This window comes from Dipodomys merriami, unplaced genomic scaffold (genome assembly GCF_024711535.1).
Source record: "Dipodomys merriami isolate MVZ:Mamm:240054 unplaced genomic scaffold, mDipMer1.0.p SCAF_3, whole genome shotgun sequence".
Lineage (NCBI taxonomy): Eukaryota > Metazoa > Chordata > Mammalia > Rodentia > Heteromyidae > Dipodomys > Dipodomys merriami.
The window spans coordinates 87492406-87514378 of NW_027204492.1; the positions used below are offsets into that span (position 1 = coordinate 87492406).

General features: G+C 39.8%; 1 protein-coding gene and 1 pseudogene across 1 annotated transcript in view; one reads left to right on the top strand and one right to left on the bottom strand.

Moving 5' to 3' along the window:
• The window catches only part of Slc9a7 (solute carrier family 9 member A7), a 170686-nt gene that overhangs the window by 22809 nt on the left and 125904 nt on the right, over nt 1-21973 (top strand). The window lies entirely within an intron of this gene.
• Nucleotides 7602-8445, bottom strand: LOC138839634 (large ribosomal subunit protein eL6 pseudogene; annotated as a pseudogene).

A 21973-nucleotide genomic window follows, 5' to 3' on the forward strand; every position in this document is an offset into this window, starting at 1 on the left:
AAAGAAAGTAAGAATGTTTTGCTGGGTATAAATGATTTAATCTAATATATGTAGTATGCTGGTCTCCTCAGAATGATTTCTGTCAATTTCCTTTCTTTGAATGGGCTGTACCATTTATCCTGGTTAACTATGTTCTATTTTTATTTTTTGTCTACTGCAAATGGTCTTCAAATAATACTTTCTGCTTCTCTTCTGTGAATGAAAGAGAAGAACACTTTAAACCATTTCTCTGCAGAATTCCCCCAAGCAGAGAAACAGAAAAAAATGTAAATAAGGTCTGTTATGCTAGGCTTCATTGGGAACGCGTAGGCTGCTGATCTGGGGATGAGGGAAGCAAGGCTAAGTAAAATGCTAGAGAGCTTTTTCTATCATTGTCTAGTTTCCTTTGTTCCTGATTCAATATTTACTTGGTTGCTGTAAACTCTTGACTCTTTTCCAGCCAAAGGCAAAATTGGTTCTGAAAGTTTGTGCTTGTTTCTGGAAGTTTCTGTGGAGGGATGGGAATTTGGAGCTTCCTATTTGGCCCTTTTGCTTTATCATTCCTTTCCACATGGTATTTTTCAAAAATGAAGAGTCCATATATTTTTTTTCAAGTCTGTAGATTTTTTTTTATTTTTTTAAATTTTTTTCTTGTGAAAATACTGTACAGAGGAGTTACAATTACATGGGCAAGATAATGAGTACATTTCTTATCAAGCATTATAGCCTCCTCCTTTGTTTCCCCTTCCCATCTCTTCCTATCCTCCCCCCCCCCCCCCCCCCCCGCCCAAGTCCATATATTTTTTGAGACACTGTTCTCAGGGAGAAGAACAGTGCTAAGCCTTATGTTTTGTTAAATTTGTTTAACATGGTACTAAGATTGTAAATGTCCTGGATTAGTCTATTTTATTGTTGGCCCCTTTCATGTTTTTTGTTGAGAATTTGGAAACAGAGAGAAACTTCTAATTACACTTAAGTGTAGGATTATATTAAAAATTTCCCTATTTAAACAATTTGTTTTTTCTCTTCCCCTCCACAAATTATACCAACATCAAATACAGTGAAATATCGTGGGGGAGGGACATACAAAGCAACAAAGCATTTAAATAGGGACACAGGTGGACCCATTTCAGCAATGAGATGTACAAGTCGTTATATCAAAAAACGAACTTTACAACTTTGTGGGGGGGGAAGGGGGAGATGGGAAGGGATAGGAAGGGGAAACAAAGGAGGAGGCAACAATGCTTGATAAGAAATGTACTTTTTATCTTGTCCATGTAATTGTAACTCCTCTGTACAGTATTTTCACAATAAAAAAAAATAAAAATTTCTCTTTGCATCTCCCCCAGCTCATGCCCAGCTAGGTAAAGATACATTTATCTTCAAATTGTGTCAGGTTATCGGAAGGATTGATTCTTAGGTTACTTTGTACTGAGAGAACTAAGTAGCTGTAACAGATTGCAGTCACCCTCCATCTTTCCTTTCCCTTTTCCTTATTTTAATTTTTAGCTCAGCATATTACTGTGTAATGCAATCTCATTTCCTGTTTCTCTTGCAGGTAGGTATAGTCAGTTTCTTGCCAGAGGTAGAAAGAAATGTGCCATGCAAAGTTTGTATAATGTTTCTTTAAAAGGAGAAGCATGCCTGTCTTCTACCATGCCTTTTATCTATTTCTTGGGAGTGTAGGTATAGTAGCTAGAACTGTAGGAGCCATATTGGTTGAAGAGCTGGATTACCTTGGGAATGGAAAACACTTCTGGAAATGCAGTAAAACAGATGACACTAGAGGCTCCAACAAAATAAAGTTCTTTTTTTTGGGGGGGGGGGTTCGGTTGTGGGACCTGAACTCTGGGCCTGGGCACTATCCCTCAGCTCTTCAGCTCAAGGCTAGCGCTCTACCACTTGAGCCACAGTGCCACTTCTGGCTTTTTTCTTTTTGCTTATGTGGTGCTGAGGAATCAAACCCAGGGCCTCATGCATTGCAAGGCAAGCACTCCACCACTGAGCCATCTTCCCAGCCCCCAAAATAGAGTTCTTGTACCAGGCATGAATTGCATGCTTCTGTACTTGTGAGGGAGAAATGTATCATTTTTATTGCTACTGAACCTAATTGTAACTTTTATACCAGGCCTTACATTCTTGGAATGTAACTGTGAACCCCAGGGCTGTTTAGCAGACCTGATGCAGATAATCATAGCTACTGTGGATATGACACTACCTGGGATTCTAAGGGAGATCATAAAGTAGGCATTAGGGGCTAGAGAAAAGGGCTCAGATTTTAAGTGGCACTCATGTTTGTTAAGTGCAGGTATCTGTAAACCACCTACACAAGAAGTGAAAAGATAACAGAATTCAGAGATGGTTGTACTCATAGCTCTGACTTCTCACAGAGAAAGGAAACAGCAAGATAGGGAGGAGGAAAAAAGGCATAATGAATAGAGTCTGGAAGAGTCTTTTTCTCCCATCCTTCCTCTCTCCTTCCCTCTCTACCACTTTCTCTATTGGCCATCCTGGCGATGGAACCATGACTTTTGAGAAAGGTAGGCAGCTATTCTACCACATCAGACCTCTTGCTGAACTAAATCACATTTGCAAAAACAATCCCGCCAGAGCAATCTGGCAACCTTCATTGTTCCAAGCACACGAGACAACCTTATCACCTAGTAGTATAGGGAATATCCACAGGCCAAGGTCTCAGCAGATCAAGATACTAATGATCAGTTGTGCAAGAAGGCCCTCCTAGAGACAGTAACATCAGACCTGTTACAGAATTTTTTTTTTCGTGCAGAATAACATGTTTCATCAACTGGCTGGTCACTTTTTGAGTTTTTGCAGCTTTCTTGGGTTTGTAGTTGGAATCAGTTTTTTTAATAAAGATTTATTTATTTTATTTTTTAAAATGATTGTAACTAATATGGACATTTTTTTGCTTTGAGAGACAGTTGCATAATTTCTAACATATACATACATATGTGTAACTTCCAGAACAAAGGTGAATATGTTAGCCTCCTCAGTAGCTAGGATGATAGTCATGAGCCATAGGTGTTTGTCTCTAACTTTTTGACATTATTTTTTTTTCTGTCATATACATATGCTTATCTTTCCTGCATACCTAAAAGACTCACTAGGGTTCTTCAGGATTCTCTGTCTGTGGAGATCTTCTTCTAGCTGCTCTGTGTTTTTAACTTTAGGTGTCTTTATATGCAGACTTTCATCTTTCTTTTTTTTTTTTCTGGTCGGTCCTGGGTCTAGAACTCTGGGGCTGGGTGCTGTCCCTGAGCTCTTCAGCTCAAGGCTAGCACTCTACCACCTGAGCCAGAGCACCACTTCCAGTTTTCTGAGTGGTTTTACTGGAGATAAGAGTTTCTTGGACATTCCTGCCTGGGCTGGCTTTGAACCATGATCCTTAGATCTCAGCCTCCTGAGTAGCTAGGATTACAGGCGTGAGCCACTGGCGCCCAGCCTAGACTCTTACAGGCTCTCATCTTTCTTTCTTTCTTTTTTTCTTTTTTTGGGGGGTCCGGGTGGGGCCTGAACTTTGGGCCTGAGCACTGTCCCTCAGCTCTTCAGCTCAAGGCTAGTGCTCTACCACTTGAGCCACAGCACCACTTCCGGCTTTTTTTCTTTTTGCTTATGTGGTGCTGGGGAATTGAACCCAGGGCCTCATGCATGCAAGGCAAGCGCTCTACCACTGAGCCCTCTTATCTTTCTTAATCCAGGAAACCAGCTGGGCTTTGCCTGAGTTTCTTTTCTCTGTTTTGTGGCCTGAAAACTCAATGTAGTAAGCTGCGCAATCAAATGGCTCACTTCATTTTTCTCATCTTTCAAGAACCACTGTCCTACATTGCTCAATGTCTGCTGTCTTAATAACAATTACTTCATGTATTTTTCATTGTTGTTTTAGTGATGAGGATAAATTCAGTTCCAGTTTCCGTCTTGTCTGGAAGTGAAAGCTTTAATTCTATAAAGCAGTTTTGATCTTGTATATTTGTAACCCTTTTACACATACACTCTGTCCTTTGATATTTATTTTTCAGGGACGGTGTGTATGTTTATGGAGCTAAGCATGTTTATGTGCACACAGACACACTTAAATCAAGCCTATCCTGACTCTCTTTCTAGTCTAGGAGTCTGTTGGCTGCTGTACATTTTCACTGCTGAGAGAACTGGGGAAAGAAAAGATTACATTCATTAACAGAGTAGCTATGAATGAACCAGAATGATTCCCTTCAGTAGTATGAATAAGAGAATTGTCTCTTTTTGAAGGCAGTGTTGTGCAGATTGTTTATGATGGTATCAAAGAGAGACCCAGACAAGATGTTAATACTGTAGGGAGTTTTATTCTTTGGGGGGGAGTCTGTACAGGGTAGAGGTCTGATATGGCAGATGATGTTCTCGCAGTCCAGTCAGGAAGATAAGATGCAGGTAATTTATTATGTGTCAACTGTTAGCTAAGGCGTTAGGTGAGCTGAGAAGCCAGAGAGAATTGTTGAAAATACCTACAGATGGATAACAGTAGAAAGCCACTGTCACCCCTGGGCTGACACAAGAAGGTGGTGTTTATTACTGGAATCAGCAGCATGGTTGCCCGGTAAAAACTAGAACTTGGTGGGGGTTTTCCAGTTAGGCAGGGGACCCAGATGGAGAACTGTGTGGTGGGAGCAACAGCTATGGAGCCCCAGAGAAGTAAGAGAGAGGGAAAAGAGAATGGAGAAGGAATAAAAGAAAGGAGGGAAGGAGGAAGGGAGAGAAGAAGAGAAGAGAGCAGAGGAGAAGAAGGAAAGGAGAGGGAGGGAAGGTGAGGCAGAGAGAGAGGGCGAGGGAAGGAGGGAAGAAGAGGGAGAAGAGGAAAGAAGGGAGCGAAGGAAGGGAGAGGTGGCTGCCTTGGCTTTTCCTTTTCCCTCACTTTCTAATCTTCTACATGTGCCTTTTATATCAGTGTAGTTTCCTTGAATTCATATGTATTATTGAGAGAGGGTGGTGTTGATAGTAAATAAGGCAGAAAGAAGGGCCCTTTTATAGTACCACTAACATTGTAATCTAGTGGACACATTAATCTTTGTACTCCAACTGGTATTTCTGTAACAATTCCTTTTCCACAGGGCCACATTAACAGTGATATTCTGATACTCCAGGCCCTTGTTGACTGGGTTTAGCCAGGGAAACTGTACCAGGGAAAACTGTACAATTCCCTTTAAATCAGTGTTATTTGATTTCAAAGGGATGTTTTTTTCAATTTTTGCAATTCAGGCAACATTTAAAAGTTTCCTATGTCAGAGGCATTTCCAGCGAAGGAAGGCAGTAAACCTCAAGTCATGGTCCCATTCTCCCTTGTGGGAATGGAAGGCTTGGCCTAACCAGATATAAGCTCAAGTTATGATACAGGTTTGAGCCATTTTTTCACCATAAAAAAGAAACTGAACATAAAGCATGTACGTATTGCAAGAACATATAAGTTATAATATATTGTATTCATAAACTGCTTTGCTTAATGGCAACTCTTTTGTACAACTACTTAAAGATAATAATTTAAAAATTAAAAAATTAAAATGGTAAAAAAACATACAAGTTAATGAGGGCAGTTGTCTTTAATTGGAATTAGAGTAACTCAGGTGAGGAGAATATTAGTTATTTCAAACTGATCAGAATCCTTGACTCAGTATAGAGATTTCCAAACTTGCTATGCACATCTGATTAACAAAGTTCCAGTGAATTGTTTCTTTTTTTATTGTGAAAATACTGTACAGAGGGGTTACAATTACATGGGCAAGATAATGAGTACATTTCTTATCAAGCATTGTCAGTGAATTGTTTCTTAATATATTACAATTTCCTTGACACCATCTTTTGGAATTTGAAATATTCAGTCCTTATGGGAAATGGCTACCTTTCATACACTTTAGGTACCAAAGTCTTTATTATTTTTAGGCACACTTAAGAAACTAATAGATTCTTGGTTTTAGCAAAGATGTGGCAATTAGAGCTCCCTCCCATCCTTAACCCAAGAAAAAGCTGGACAAATGACTTTTTTTAAATCAAAGAGAAAATTGAGGTACACAACAAACCCCCCAAATCAGTGAGAGACAATTGCTACTGCAGGAAGAAATAGGACCCAAGCCTTTCCTTACCTGGAGCAGATGCTGTTGAATGGTTCATAATCAAACAGGAAGATTAAACTAGAAGTTGCTAATCAATTGCCAAAATTGAAGGCCTTAGGTTCTCACCTCCTTGTAGCATTTTTCTCCAGGATTCCCAACAGGTACTCAAAGGGAAGATGAGGTTGTATCCTGAGCAGATTTCCCCCATGTGCTAGCTGGAGTAAGGAAATAGGAACCACTGCCCAGTTCTGCCCAGAGATAATTCCCAGTGCCCTACACATCTTCATCTGTGGAAAACAACAGTAACAAAAACTGAGGGCATTGGTAGAAGCCATTGAGGATAGTATAGGGCCATAGAGAAAAGCAAGGATCTACTCTTTGTCTTTGGCAAGAATAGCATTGTATGGAAGAGCCGAACACTTGTCTGCATAATGTTGAAGATTAGTAGGAGTATCAGAGAATGGCCTGTCTACTTCCCAATTCCCAAGCTAACAAACAGCGAGTGAAAATAGCCAAAAACTCAGAGCTGGTGGTGAGATCCAAGATCCAAAGCCAAGTGAGGGATAATTGAGAAAAAACACTGTGGCAAATTACCCTACTCCACAAAGACAAGATGTAACTAGAGGCTTTTGCAGGCACTTGTGCTCTGAAGGTAACCATAGAAACAAGGGCCTGAAAACCAATCCGACCTCCTAATTATATCAACACAAACCTTAGCAACACAAAAGAAATCCTGCAAATGTTGAGATAGTCTTTGAAGGTTTAGAGTGTGTATGTGAACCTTAGTAATATATTGTTTGGTCTTGAATATTTTGGCCCTTTTCTGAATGTTTTTTAATTTCAAATTATTTCTTTTGAGACAGGGTCTCATCATGTGGTACAGACTGGTCTTGAACTCCTAGGCCTACGGGTTCCTCCTACCTTAATTTCCCAAGTACCTGGGACTCTTTAGGTGTGTGCAGCTCCAAGCATTTTGTTTGCTGCTGTTATTGCAATTATTTATTTTACCTTTATGCTGGAACCTAGAGATTGAACCCAGGGACTCATGTTCTTGCTTAGCTTTTTCACTAAAGGCTTGTGCTCTACCACTTGAGCCACGCCTTCATTTCTGGCTTTTTGGTGGTTAATTGGAGATAATTCTCTTGGACTTGTCTGCTAGGCTGGCTTCAAACCTTGATTCTCAGAACTTGGCCTCCTGAATAGCTAAGATTACAGGTGTAAGCAACTGCACCTGGCACAATTATTTTTATTTTTTCAATAAGTAATACATTCGGTCATAATCCATATATAAAAGGAGCTTTTAGAGGGATATATCTCCCCATTTCTCCTTGACCTTGTTTTTATTGTTTGTTGTTCCAACAAATAGAAATATTTATGCCAATTCCCACAATTTTCTGTCACAGGTCTTGTATTATCCCATGTAAGTTCTCCTAGAGTTGTTATCCCACCAGTATAAGGAGTAGCTTCTTATTCCTTTCTTTTTGTAAAGTATAAATTAATTAGGCTTTTGGTAAGTTTAGAACACTATTTGTGCAGATAAATTCCATTTGTTAGAGCAAGAAAAAAATCTCATGTGGCCTTGGAGCTGAGGAGTATCTTTGATTTTAGGTAGAATTTGTGAGTACACAGCTTTCTGCTCAACCTTGTACTGCTCTGTAACCTGGTATTTCTCTTTTTCCATGTTGAAGAGCTCACTTTCCTGGTATCTGTGCTTCCACAGCTGCTTCTTCTTGAAGTAATCATCAGTGAGGTGTTTGGGGATTTTCACCTTGCTGTTATCAATTTTTGTGGAGGTGGCCATAACAAATGTCTGGTGTGTTCTACACAGAGGAACACAATTGTGGGACAAAGGGCCAATCACAAGTAGCAAGCCACTGCCCAGCTGCTTCAAGAAAACTGCTCTCTTGCTTCTGTGTTGCCCAGTGAGGATGATGAAGATAGTCCCTGGAGTGATGCTGGCCTGCAGCCTTTGCACATCTCACTGAAGTGCTTTTTACCATGGCTCAACAGCTTTCACAGCACATCTTCTAGGCATTTTTCAAAGCTTAACCCCTTGGGTACCACTGTCCTTGTTACCACCAACTAGTTTTGTGACGGTCGCAAGAACCTTCTCTTTCTTTTTTTTTTTTAACCTTGTATTTAGCAGCCAAATATTAATTCTTGTACTTGGCTTTTCTGGAATACATCACAAACTGGTAGTATCTCCCAATTCCTTGGACCAGAACCAGGTTTTGGCTTCAGTTGTACCTCCCCTCTTGGGCTTTTTAGCCTGAGGGGTAGCCTTCTGCACCTTGCCATTGGAACCAGCATTCTTGGCTTCAGGTTTGTTCTCCTTAGTGTCTGGCTTCTCAGCCTTTTCATCTGCCATCCTCCTTTGCTCCCTGACAACCTGAGAGAAAGAAACATCCAGGGGGCCTCTAAATTGATTCTGGGCATGTTCAATCATTGTAGATGTCAAACTAGTGTCCTTCCATCTCAGATGGCAAAGGATTGTGTGTGTGTGTGTGTGTGTGTGTGTGTGTGTGTGTGTGTGTGGTGGGGGTGTGTTGAAATCAAGTCTTGCTGAGGTGGCAGCCATTCTTACCTTTCCATACTCCTTTCTTTTATTTTTTTTATTTTTATTTTTTACATTTTAAATTTTATTTTATTTTATTTGAGAACATACTGTACAGAGGGGTTACAATTACATGGGCAGGATAATGCATACATTTCTTACCAAGCATTGCAGCCTCCTCCTTTGTTTACCCTTCACCTCCCTTCCCAGCCTCCCCCCTCCCCCCCACCCAGTCATACCCCCCTTCCCCCCACACACCGAAGTTGTAAAGCTGGTTTTGACATGACATTTTGTACTTCTCATTGTTGCAACAGGTCCACCTGAATCCTTAAACGACTTGTTTGTCCCCATCTCCTCCACATGTTATACTGACATCAAATATAGTGAAAGCGGGGGTTACACTATGGGGGAGGGACATACAAAGCAACAAAGAAATAATCTTATAAATGCGTTAGAAACACATGCATGAAAGAAACGAAAACATTAAAATACATATTTAAGGGTTCATTTTCCTAACATCACATTATCTGACCTTTTCCGCTTGACTCATACCTATACTAGATATTGCAAATAAGGGAAACCATGGGACCTATGTTTCTTTGGGCCTGGCTTACTTCACTTAATATAATTTTTTCCAAGTTTTTCCATTTCCTAACAAATGGGGAAATGTCATTCTTTCTGATGGAGGCATAGAATTCCATTGTGTATATATACCACATTTTCTTGATCCATTCATCTACTGAGGGGCACTGGGTTGGTTCCATATCTTAGCTATGGTAAATAATGCTGCAATAAACATAGTTGTGCTGGTAGCTTTAGTGTGGTCTTGTTTGTAAACATTTGGGTAAATGCCCAAAAGTGGGATTGCTGGATCATAGGGGAGATCTATGTGAAGTCTTTTGAGGAACCTCCATACTGCTTTCCAAAGTGGTTGAACAAGTTTACATTCCCACCAACAATGAAGTAAGGTTCCTTTCTGTCCACATCCCCTCCAGCATCTGTTGTTGTTAGAGTTCTTGATTTTTGCTGTTCTAACTGGAATACTCCTTTCTTTTAAAGCTGCAAGTTGTAGATGCCATGTGGATACAGTGTGGATGCCATGATGTAGTCCTTTGTTCTTGGATGCTAGGGTTGATTCCACTCTTGTGGATAGATTCCTAGATATGGGCTGTAGATTGAAGAGTAATTATGTCCACAATTTGGGATGATATGGCCAGAATCTTCTCATTAGAGACTGTATCATTTTTCACTCTAGCAAGCAGCAAATTTTAAAGTGCCTGTTTTCTCACAGCCTCGCCAGCACAGCCTAGTGTGCTGTTATACTATTGGGGTTTTTTGTCAGCATGAGACAATGGTGTCTCAGTGTTTTGATTTTACTTGTCTGTTAGAAGTAGTGATAAACTTCTTTTTGAAAAAATTTAGGGCCACTCATGTATTTTCTGTGAATTGCCTACTTAGCTTTTTGTCTATTTTTTCGGGGGGTGGGGGTGGGGGTCCGGTCGTGGGGCCTGAACTCTGGGCCTGGGCGCTGTGCCTCAGCTCTTCAGCTCAAGGCTAGTGCTCTACCATTTGAGCCACAGCGCCACTTCTGGCTTTTTTCTTTTTGCTTATGTGGTGCTGAGGAATCGAACCCAGGACCTCATGCATATAAGGCAAGTGCTCTACCACTGAGCTACCTTCCCAGCCCAGATTTTTGTCTATTTTTGTATGGGCGTATCTTTTTCTTGCATCTAAAAGCCTTTTGTACATCAAGGAAATTAGCCCATCATTTATGAGGAGTTAATGAGTATTTTCCCCCAGTTTGTCTTTCTCTATGTATGTATTCTTTGATTATTTCTTTTCTCTTTTACAGCTTGATTGTTGTTATGGAATGAGAAGGTCTTTTTTTTTCATTTTTCAAAAGATAATTGTCTTTATCATTAGAAAGGTTTTTTTCCTGGGCTGAAGGCATGACCACAGTACTGCCAAACACACATACAAACACAACAACAATAACAACAAGCCCTAACATAAAATAAGAATTCAAGACTGGCCTGTGCTACATAGTAAGTTCAAAGTTAGACTGGGCTCTGTAGTGAGACACTGTCTTAAACAATATTCTTCAAATGGCTTCTCCGTGTCCTAATAGTGAGCTGAAAAAATATCTGTATTGATCACTTGTTTGGGATGCCTTTTCTTTCCTGTGGTCTAGTCCACTGGTATGTCTCTTTTTTATCTTTTCATAAATGGATACTTCATCATCAACTGTTGCTGCCCTTAGAATAAAACCATAACTAGAAGGGCCAATGCCCTCATATTTTACCTCCCCATCCCCTATGATTTTCCTGGTTCTTGTTTGCTTTGCTATGTGACTCTAGAATTAATTTGTCTAGTTGCTATCCAAATGCCTTTTGGTATTTTTTATTAGTATAACATTAAGTTTATGAGTCAGCATGGAAAGGATCATTTCATGATGTAGATTCTTTCTAGCTAACAACTTCCTATGTCTTTCCTTTGGCTCATACCTTTCTGTCTCCTTCCGGAGTATTCTTCTGGGTTGTCCTTTTAAGCTTTACATACATTGCAAATTTCATCCTAAATATTTAATATTTTAGCTGCTACTTTGGTAATACTACAAATAATACCAAATACGATACAATAGACACATAAATGATATGTGCTTTTTGTATCTTTTCTGTGCCTGTACTAGGACTTGAATACAAGGTCTCATGATCTTTATAGGCTTATTATACACTGGGCTAACACTCTACCTCTTGAGCCATACCTCCACTTCCAGCTTTTTAGTTTCAGTAAGAATCTCTTGGGCTTTTTTTGTTCAAGCTGGTTTCAAACTGTGATCCTTCAGGTCTCTGCTTCCTGAGTAGCTAGTATTACAGGCATCAGCCACTGATGCATCAGCCACTGATACTAGGCGCAGAATGATGGAAGGAGTGACATCAGTTAACATGGATTGTATGTATAAACTGACATGTTGAATTGAAGCCCCTTTGTACAACTGCTTAAAGATAATAAAAATTTAAAAACTTGTATTGTTCTGCAAACTTTTTTCTTTTTAAAAAGGTACTTTTATAATATTCAATGCATATCCTATGAGATTAAGAAAATTGAGGAGAGGATTTGGGTTGGGAGGGATGGCAGAGAATGATGGAAGCAGTGGCACTGATCAACATGCATTGTACTTATAAACTGATTTGTTGAATGATAACTCCTTTGGACAACTACTTAAAGATAATAAAAATATAATTTAAGAAGCAAAGTGAGCCAGTGGCTCACATCTTTACTTCTATACTCAGGAGAGTGAGACCTGAGGAATGAGGTTCAGCCTGGGCAGGAAAGTCTGTGAGACTTTTCATTGCCAGTTAACCAGCAAAAAAGCCAAAAGTGGAGCTGTGGTTCAAGTGGAAGAGTACCAGCCTTGAGTGGAGAAGCTAAGGGACAGCATCCGGTCATGGAGTTCAAGCCTCAGGACCAACACAAAAGAATTAATTGTGCTCAGTGTTAGCACTCTACCACCTGAGCCAAAGCTGTACTTCAGTTTTTCGATAGTTAATTGGAGATAATCATTTCACTGACTTTCCTGCCCAGGCTGGCTTTGAACCACAATCTCAGATCTTAGCCCCCTGAATAGCTAAGATTACAGGTATGAGGCACTAGTGCCTAGCTGTAATCACATTTTTAAAGTTTGACGTTATAGTGCAGGACTTAATTTCTGAGCACTAACTGTTGCTAGATTGCATGAGAGCTTATTATTTTAATAGCTGTGATACCAGGAGATAAGTAGAAATTAAAGTTGGCTTCGTAATATTGTAACTGCTAGTTCACTGATTCTACGAAGACTAGGATTGTTATATTATAAAATGAATTTTTTGTACATTATTACTTAAATTTTTAGGCATTTGTAGGGATTCTTTATTCATTAATCCATCTAAAAACATTCAGTGTTGTTTATTTACTTTTTTTGTATGTTCATCCTGAGGCTTGAACTCATAATCTGTGTACTGACTGGCTTGAACTCATAGTCTGTGTATTGACCCTTGAGCTTTTGTGCTCACAGCTAGCACTCTGCAGCTTGAGCCACAGTGCCACTTTGGGATTATTGGTGGTTAATTTGAGGTAAGAGTATCACTGACTCACTACTTGGGCTAGCTTCAAACCACGATCCTCAGATCTAAGTCTCCTGAGTAGCTCAAGTGTGAGCCACTGACTCCTAGCTTAAGTTAAAATGTTTTCAAGCATCTTTAAAGATGTATTCAGAAGTTAGTATATCTTTAAATTGCTATATATTTGGAGAGAAGCGTCTCAAGGACTTTCCTGCCCAGGCTGGCTTTGAACCTTGATCCTCAGAGCTCAGCTTCCTGAGTAGCTGGAAAATAGAGGTATGTGTGACTAGTCCTCATGAACTTTCATAGAATAAGCCTTCCTTAAAAATTACATTAAGTGAAGTAAGCCAGGCCCAAAGAAACATAGGTCCCATGGTTTCCCTTATTTGCAATTTCTAGTATATGTCTGAGTCAAGCGGAAAAGGTCAGATAATGTGATGTTAGGAAAATGAACCCTTAGATATGTATTTAAATGTGTTCTTTCTCTCATGCGATTGTTTCTAACGCATTTATAAGATTATTTCTTTGTTGCTTTGTATGTCCCTCCCCCACAGTATTACCCCTGCTTTCACTGTATTTGATGTCGGTATAATTTGTGGATGGGAAGGGGAAAAACAAATCGTTTAAATAGGGATACAGGTGGACCCATTGCAACAATGAGATGTACAAGTCCTTATGTCGAAAGTGAACTTTACAAGTTTGGTGGGGGATGGAGAGGATTGGGGGGGGGCGGGGTGAGGATGGGAAGGGATGGGAAGGGGAAACAAAGGAGGAGGCTACAATGCTTGATAAGAAATGTACTCATTATCTTGCCCATGTAATTGTAACCCCTCTGTACAGTATTTTCACAATAAAAAAAATAAGCCTTCCTTTGTCCCCTGCCTCCTGGCTTTTACAGATTTGTCTTCTGTCTCTATAGTTTTTGTATTTCATATTTTAATGTTATTATAAAGATGATGTATACAGGGTTGCCATTTTATATGACAGTTAAAGAGTACAAATCTTTTTAGACAATGTTGCCCCTTTGCTTGCTCTCTCTGAGTGTTTCCCTCCCATTCCCACCATTTTTATAGTTCATTTTCAACATTGTGTCTAGTGAGCACTACTGCTATATTTGTTCATCCTCTGTCCCTCCATTTCTGTGCCTTCCCTTACTCTGCCAAAGACAGATAAATGAACAAACAATACAAAAGAAAGACAACAGCAAAGGAAAAACCTTGTATCCATTTCCTGGAGTTCATTTCAATAAATATTATTTTATTGGCACATAGTCATTGTGCCTTTGTGTTCCTCTTCTAAGAACATCCTCCTTTGGCCTCACTGTGTATGACTGCCTAGAGTCCTGTATAATCTTTCTTGTCCCCATGTTTTTAGATCTAGCAACTGCCATATGGGAGGGAATACACTCTGTTTGTCTCTCTGAGCTTGGCTTACCTCACTTAACAGGATTTGTTCTAGGTCCATCCATTTTCCTGAAAATGTCATAATATTAGTCTTTCTAATGGCTGTGTAAAATTCCATTGTGTATAGGTTCCACATTATTTTGGATCCACTCATCTATTTTAGAGCATCTGGGCTGTTTGAATAACTTGACTATTGTGAATAGTTCAGCAATGTACATGAATGTGCAAGTATCTTTACAGTATGCTGGCTTGTGATGTAGTTTTGCCTTTTTAAAGAAGTTTATGTAAATGAAATAATAGGTAACTTTTTGTGTGTGGCTGCTTTCATGTACCAAAGTGGTTTGGAGAGTAATTTATGTTGTATATCAATAGTTTGTTCCTTTTTTGTTGCTGAGTTGTATTCCATTGTATATGGATCTTTCACAGTTTACTTGCACATTTTTCATTTGTTGAACATTTTGGTTGTTTTTACTCTTGGGGTATTATAAATAAAGCTGTTGTGAACACTTGCCTACACATCTTTGTGTGGGCATATGTTTCACTTCTGTTGGATAAATACCCCAGAATGAGATTTCTGGGCTGCATGGTAAGTGCATATTTAACTTTGTAAAAACCTGGCAACCTTTTTTCAAAGGGTCTGAACATTTTGCTTTTCTAGCAGCAGCCTAAAATACTTCCTGCTACTCTGCATCCATACTACTGTTTATAATTAAGGAATTTTTAATTTTAGCCACCATAATGTCAAGTGGTATCTTACTGTTAAATATGCTTTTTCCTAGTAATGAATGACATGGAAAATCTTTTCTTAAGTTTATTTGTCATTGTATATTTTTATGAGATCTATTTACATTTTTGTCTATTTGCATTTACTTGTTGCCTTCTTAACATGGTATACTTTTTATATTCTGGTTTCTAGTCCTTTATCAGGTATCTCAGGCTTGCCTTCTCATTTCCTTACTACTGACTTTTTCAGAACAGATGTTTTAAATTTTGGTAAAGTCTACTTTTTCAGTTTTGTTCCTTTATGGTTTGTGTTTTTTGTGCTTATCTTAATGGATTCTTGATAACTGTTTCATATCAGGTGCAGTGGCTCACTATAATCTCAACTAATTGGGAGGTGGATATCAGGAGGATTGAAGTTCAAAGCCAAACCAGGCAAAAAGTAAGCTATTCATTAATCAGTAAGCTGGATCTGGTTGTACAGGCCTGCTTGTTAGGCAGGTGATTTAGTCCTGGAGCCATATACTCAGCACTTTCTGCTCTGCTTATTTCTGAAATGGAGTTTCATTTGTTGCTAACCTGGTCTGGACTGTGATCCTGTCCCCCCTCTCTTTTCAATATTTTCCACCTAACTAGGATAACAGACATACACCACCATGTCAAGCCTTTTCTGTTGAGACAAGGATCTCATGAACTTTTTGTTCAGACAGGCTTGGAACTGCAATCCTCCCAATCTTAGCCTCTGGCATAGCTGGTACATACCACAGGTACATACCATTTCTCCCAGCTGTTAGTTAAGATGAGTGTCTTTTAGATTTTCGTCTGGGCTAGCCTTGCACCATAATCTTCCTGATCTCTGTCAAGTAGCTAGAACTACATGCACAAACCATTGGTGCTGTGCTTTTGTGTTAATTAAAAAACATTACCCAAGATTGTTTAATACATGCTTTTCAAATTAGGATGACAATATGACCTGCTAAACCTATCAATTTGAAAAATACTATAAATAGAAAGTACATTGAACTGAATACCCCAACTTAGACTCACAGAATACTGTAGAGGCCAGTTGTTGCCCCACACACCCACCATGGACAAAGAGCTGAGTGGTGGAAGCTCTTGCTCAACATTACACAGTATTGGGAAAGTATTGGTTTCACTAGCTTGGGAAAAGATCCCATTCAAAATTTAAAGTACATTTTCCACTAAATATATAAAACTTTTTGCATTATGGTAGAGTGAAAAGTTGTAAGCAGAATCATTGTAAGTCAGAGACTGATAGTATCCAGACCTCTTCTAAGCATTTTATAAATATGAACACATTTGATTCCTCATGACAACTCAAGACTATTTAGATTCCTGATGAGAAAATTGAGACCCAGAGAAGTCAAGGTGGCAGGGTCAGGCCATGTAGCTTACCAAATGGTGAAGCAAAGTTGTTTTTTTTTTTTTTTTTTTTTTGGGTCCGGTCGTGGGGCCTGAACTCTGGGCCTGGGTGCTGTCTCTCAGCTCTTCAGCTCAAGGCTAGCACTCTACCACTTGAACCACAGCGCCACTTCCGGCTTTTTTTCTTTTGCTTATATGGTGCTGAGGAAGCGAACCCAGGGCCTCAGGCATGCAAGGCGAGCGCTCTACCACTGAGCCACCTTCCCAGCCTGAAGCTAAGTTTTATACCAGACAGTCTAGTTCCAGCTTGCTTGCACACAGTGCTTCTAATTCTGCAGATTTCTGCCCCTTCTTCCTCCAAGGAAGTGAGAATTAATAGCCTTTTATTGTCATTGTTTTTGACTAAGTAAGAATACTCCCACAGGTTGTAGGGCACAGGATGACATCATCAAACTGTCTGAGGGAGTGTTGGAGAGGAGAACATTAACTCTTTGGCTTGTACCTGGTCTCACCTCCAGGAAAGGCCAGCACTATTGTTTTAGAGTCTCAGTTCACATCTATAGACTCTCTTTACTGTGGAGAATGCCCCCTTTCCAAAATTCTTGGAATCACAAAGTCCATTTCCTCTTTCTCCTAATCTCCTTTTCAGGGTTCTGTTGTCTCACCCCTTGCCTTTTCCTAGGGGAGTGCATTTGCCTAGGGAGGAAATCAAGTAAGGTGTAAACCATGGCTGTGCACTTGGGGCTGGCTCAGGGATTTACACATTGTTCTTTGGGAGCATGACATCTCAGGAATACATAGGTGACACTATTTGGCTAGTCCAGTGAAGGAATCTAAACATTCCTTTTCTAAGGTATGACAGATAACACATGTATGATTGCAGTCCTCCTGATCTTAAGCCTGCCAGTTGTATGTGGTGGTCATTGGATTTCATCCATCTTTCCTGTGCTCAGTGAGTACATTAACTGCAGCTGTTTCATCGTGGTTTACAGTCCTTGCAGGGCTATGTTTTGGTTTCCAGATCTGGGCTGGTGAGCAGCCCAATGTTTGGCACAGCTCCCCAGAAACTCATGATATGGACTGAGCAGACACTATGGACAGAGATTGAACCAGTGAATTTTTTTCATTGTCATATTTTTTACACCAAATACAGTATTACATATCCCACTCTGTCACACAAATTGTGAGTGATAGTGGGTTACATGTGGTGGCTTACAATGACTAAATAGCACCTGCTTAGAAGATGTACGTTTCTGGAGGTTATTTTTGTGCCTAGGCTTTGAACCCACACAGTAGAACACATGGGATGCAGTCCCAGTAGTATAGTGACATGCAGACACAAGGAAGGAATAATGTTGTCACCTATGGCTTGGGACTTCTCAGCCCAAGGATTTTTTCGGCATTTTTTTGTGCCAGTCCTGGGACTTGAAACTCAGGACCTGGGTGCTCTCTACCACTTGGACCACAACTCTACTTCTGGCTTTTTGGCAGTTAATAGGATGAGAGTCTCACAGGCTTTCCTGCCTAGGATGGCTTTGAACCATGATCTTCAGATCTCAGCCTCTTGAGTAGCTAGGATTACAGGTTTATTGGCATTTTTAAACATTGGTCTCTCATATGGTTGTTCTGTTTACTACTCCACTTCTTTGTGTGTAACACAGAAACAACGACGCCTCATACACAGGTTTGGCAAAAGTCTTTTCTCATTTTCTGGAGTTTTAGCTTTTACGAAGAACTTTTTTGTGCTAGTATTGAAGCTTGAACTCAGGGCCTTACTGTCTTGGCTTTAGGCTAGTGCTCTACCATTTGTGCCTTACCTACCTTTACTTCTGGACTTTGTTGTTTAGGCTATCTTTGAACCACGGTCCTCAGATATCAGCCTTCTGAGTAGCTAGGATGACAGGTGTGAGCCACCTGTATCCAGCAACAAAAAACTTTAGAATCATTCCAGAACTAAGGTTTGAAGGGAAATATTGCTTACTTGTACACAAAGAGCTCTTTATTACTCTTCTCCCCTCATTTCTGCAAGTAACTCTTTTAGGTAGATTAACAAGCATTGTTACAGAAACTGCTGTGTGTGTGTGTGTGTGTGTGTGTGTGTGTGTGTGTGTGTGTGTGTGTGTGTGTGTGTGTGTGTGTGTGTGTGTGTGTGTGTGTGTATGTGTGTGTGTGTGTGTGTCTTAGGGCTTGAACTTAGGGCCTAGGCATTGTCCCTGAATTTTTGTGCTCAAGGTTAGCTCTCTTCCACTTGAGCAACAGCTTCACATCTGGCTTTTGCTTAATTTGCTTTTTGGTTAATTGATGATAAAGGTCTCATGGACTTTCTGCCTGGGCTGGCTTTGAAACAGGATTCCCAGATCTCAACCTTTTAAGCAGGTAGGTTTACAGTAGTGAGCTACCAGCAACTGGCTAGGAAACTTTATTTATTTATTTATTTATTTAGTCATTCCTGGGGCTTGAACTCTGGGCTTGGGTGCTGTCCCTGCACTCTTCAGTTCAAGGCAAGCACTCTACCACTTGAGCCACAGCGCAACTTCCAGTTTTCTGGTGGTTTATTAGAGATAAGAGTCTCACAGACTTTTCTGCCCAGGCTGGCTTTGAACTACGATCCTCAGATCTCAGCCTCCTGAGTAGCTAGGATTACAGGCGTGAGCCACTGATACCAGGCTCAGGAAACTTAATTCTGAAGCAAACATTTATTTCTTGGAACCTTAGTGGATAGATGAATAACAAAGAATCATTTGCTTTTAGCTTTGGAGGGCAGAGAAAACAGAGGGGGAGGGATGTGCCTGGTGCCTTTTTCCCTCAGTTTCCTGTTCTCTTGTTCTAATTTCTATCCTGGGTAATATGGTAACCAAGGGAAATCATATGCATCTTGAAAAATCCCATTCTTCTGCTGCTTGGTTAGAGCTTTATACTATAAGGACATCTGTGTGTTCTCTACCATTTTGGAGAATTGTTATCAAGGTTTGTCTCTGGCAATTACATTACATGTTTTAATTTTAAAAGTGGGAACCACCTTATCTATTAGAGTACTTGATGGTCTTAAGCTCTTTTAAGAATAAGAGTTATTTCCTAGACTTAAAAGTGAAGGGAAACTATTAGGAATATGATAGGAGAAAGTTGGGGGTGGGGAGGGGAGTAAGAAAGGGCAATAGAGGGGCTGGGAAGGTGGCTCAGTGGTAGAGTGCTTGCCTTGCATGCCTGAGGCCCTGGGTTCGATTCCTCAGCACCACATAAGCAAAAAGAAAAAAGCCGGAAGTGGCACTGTGGCTCAAGTGGTTGAGCGCTAGCCTTGAGCTGAAGAGCTGAGGCACAGCGCCCAGGCCCAGAGTTCATGCCCCATGACTGGACCCCCCCCCCCCCAAAAAAGAAAGGGCAATAGAGAAGGTAAATATAATCAAAGAATATTTTATATACATATATGGAAACGTCATGAGCTCCTTTGTACATTAATATATGCTATTTAAAAAGAATTATTTCCTGAAATTTTGTGAGATCAACTCCATGATAAACTAAATTCTATCTTCCAGTAGAGCTACAAAGATAATGAGCATTCTAGGGAAAAGTATTTTAAACCCATTATTAATCTCATCATAATTTGGGCCAGAGGTGATCACTTTGTGGCAATGCTGACTAAAATTCTTTGTTCAGGCCCTTTGTTCTGGGAAGCAGTACCTTCAGGGCTCCATTCATGATGACTTAGCAGTTATTTTAGAGATTTTGCTCTGGCAGTGTAAATATATCAGTGGCTTTGCTGAGATTCATCATCTCCAGTATCTCCATGGTTTGTTTGGATGCTGGGCTCCATTAGCTGGAGGACAATATCGCCAGATAGAGGAGGACAGCAAGGGATTCTGTGGAGTGAATGTGACAGTGCTTATGTGTTGGGGCAGATGGTGGAGGAAGTGAAATTGGAGGTCAAAGATGCCAAGTCTCTGAGGGCTTTGAATTTAAGGACCTTGGATTTCTTTTCCCCAGGACAATGAAATCACAGGAGAATTTTAAGCTGGGTCATTCATGACTTAGCTGCATATATGATTCCAAGAGATGAATGTTGGTAGTTGTGAGGATGGAAGGTCTGGACCAGGTAAGTAGCAGAGATGATAGTTATTATGGAAAGTTCAGGCCAAAAGAAAAAACTTGAACCAGAGTAATACTAGTAAGGAGAAGAATGACTGGCAAGAAAAATACTTGTGAAATAAGCTGACAGGATTGGGAAATGACAGGATTGAGGGACAGTCATGAGGTGCTGCTCAGAGGTACCAAGTTTCTGTACCTGAATCAAATAATTGAACTCAATGGGAAAAATCTTTTTAAATGATTTTAGAATCTCTTTTCAACAGGCAGGAATATGCTAATCAGATATTTGATTTATAACATCCCCAGTATTTCTATACTTGGGATATATTTCAACACACTTTAAAGCTGTACCTTATTGAGATCTCATTACTGGGATCTTCAATTATGACCTTATTATGTTTGTCATTTATTTTGTTCTTGTATGAAGCCTGTCTGAAAAGTTTGGTATTAGAGGGAATAATGTTTTTAAGGAATATATTACTTATTAGTTCTTTAAAAAAAAATATGCCAGGGGCTGAGAAGGTGGCTTAGTGGTAGAGTGCTTGCTTTGCATGCATGAGGCTCTGGGTTCGATTCCCCAGCACCACATAAGCAGAAAAAGCCAGAAGTGGCACTGTGGCTCAAGTGGTAGAGCACTAGCCTTGAGCTAAAGAGCTGAGGGACAGCACCCAGGCCCAGAGTTCAGGCCCCCCGACCGACAAAAAAGAAAAAAAATATGCCAAAGCATGAGGAAATGACAAATTTGACATATTTTTGTCTTGCCTTCCATCTCTGAAGTTGTCCATATAGAGCTAAGTTAACATATGTCTTTAGTTTTCTACTCAGGACACTTATATATGGAATGGCTGTTGTTTTAGAGAAAAATATTGTAAAGCTGTTGTTGATCTTAGTCGCTCCTCCCCTTAAATTTCCATAAATCCCTGAGAAAGCTTTTCCTCAGTTTACAAGACCAACAGAAAATTTTTTTGATTTGTCACATTTGAGACTAGAATAGGAAATCATTGTTGGTTCTAGTATTTTCCATTTTGTTCCACAAGAAGCCCAGTTTTAAGCTTCTTTTTTATGGTTTCCCTTGGGCAACTTTTTATTACTATTATAACTTTTCTTCTGTTTATTGTCTCACTGTTGTTTTAATTGGATTTGTGTTTTAGTTTTGTTTTAATTACTTAGCTACATAATTAGTTTCTAAAGTAAATGAAGATTTTAGATGATTGCACATCAGTATTTATTGAGATATTTTTAAGAAAGGGATTACTCAGACTTCCTTTTATTTTATTTTATTTCATTTTACTTTTGTGTTGATACTGGGGCTTAAACTCAAGGTGTTATGTTCTCATGTGGCTTTCTTTTTGCTGGCATTTTACCACTCATGTTATACCTTTACTTCTGGCTTTTTGTTGGTTAATGTGCCTGCCTAGGGGCTGGCTTCTTTGATCTTCAGATGTTAGCCTCCTGAGTAGCTAGGTCAGAATTTTTTCCCCAGTAAATTTTCCCTATTAACTTTAAAATAATTTAGGAAACAATCATGAGAGAAATAATTAGCAATAGCAATACTGGGGTGATTCTGTGATATGATGTGGGATTTCTGGTCACCTGGCTCCTCGTACAATTAATGTCTGAAATAGATGTGTCTATGTGAAAGAGTGGGGAATA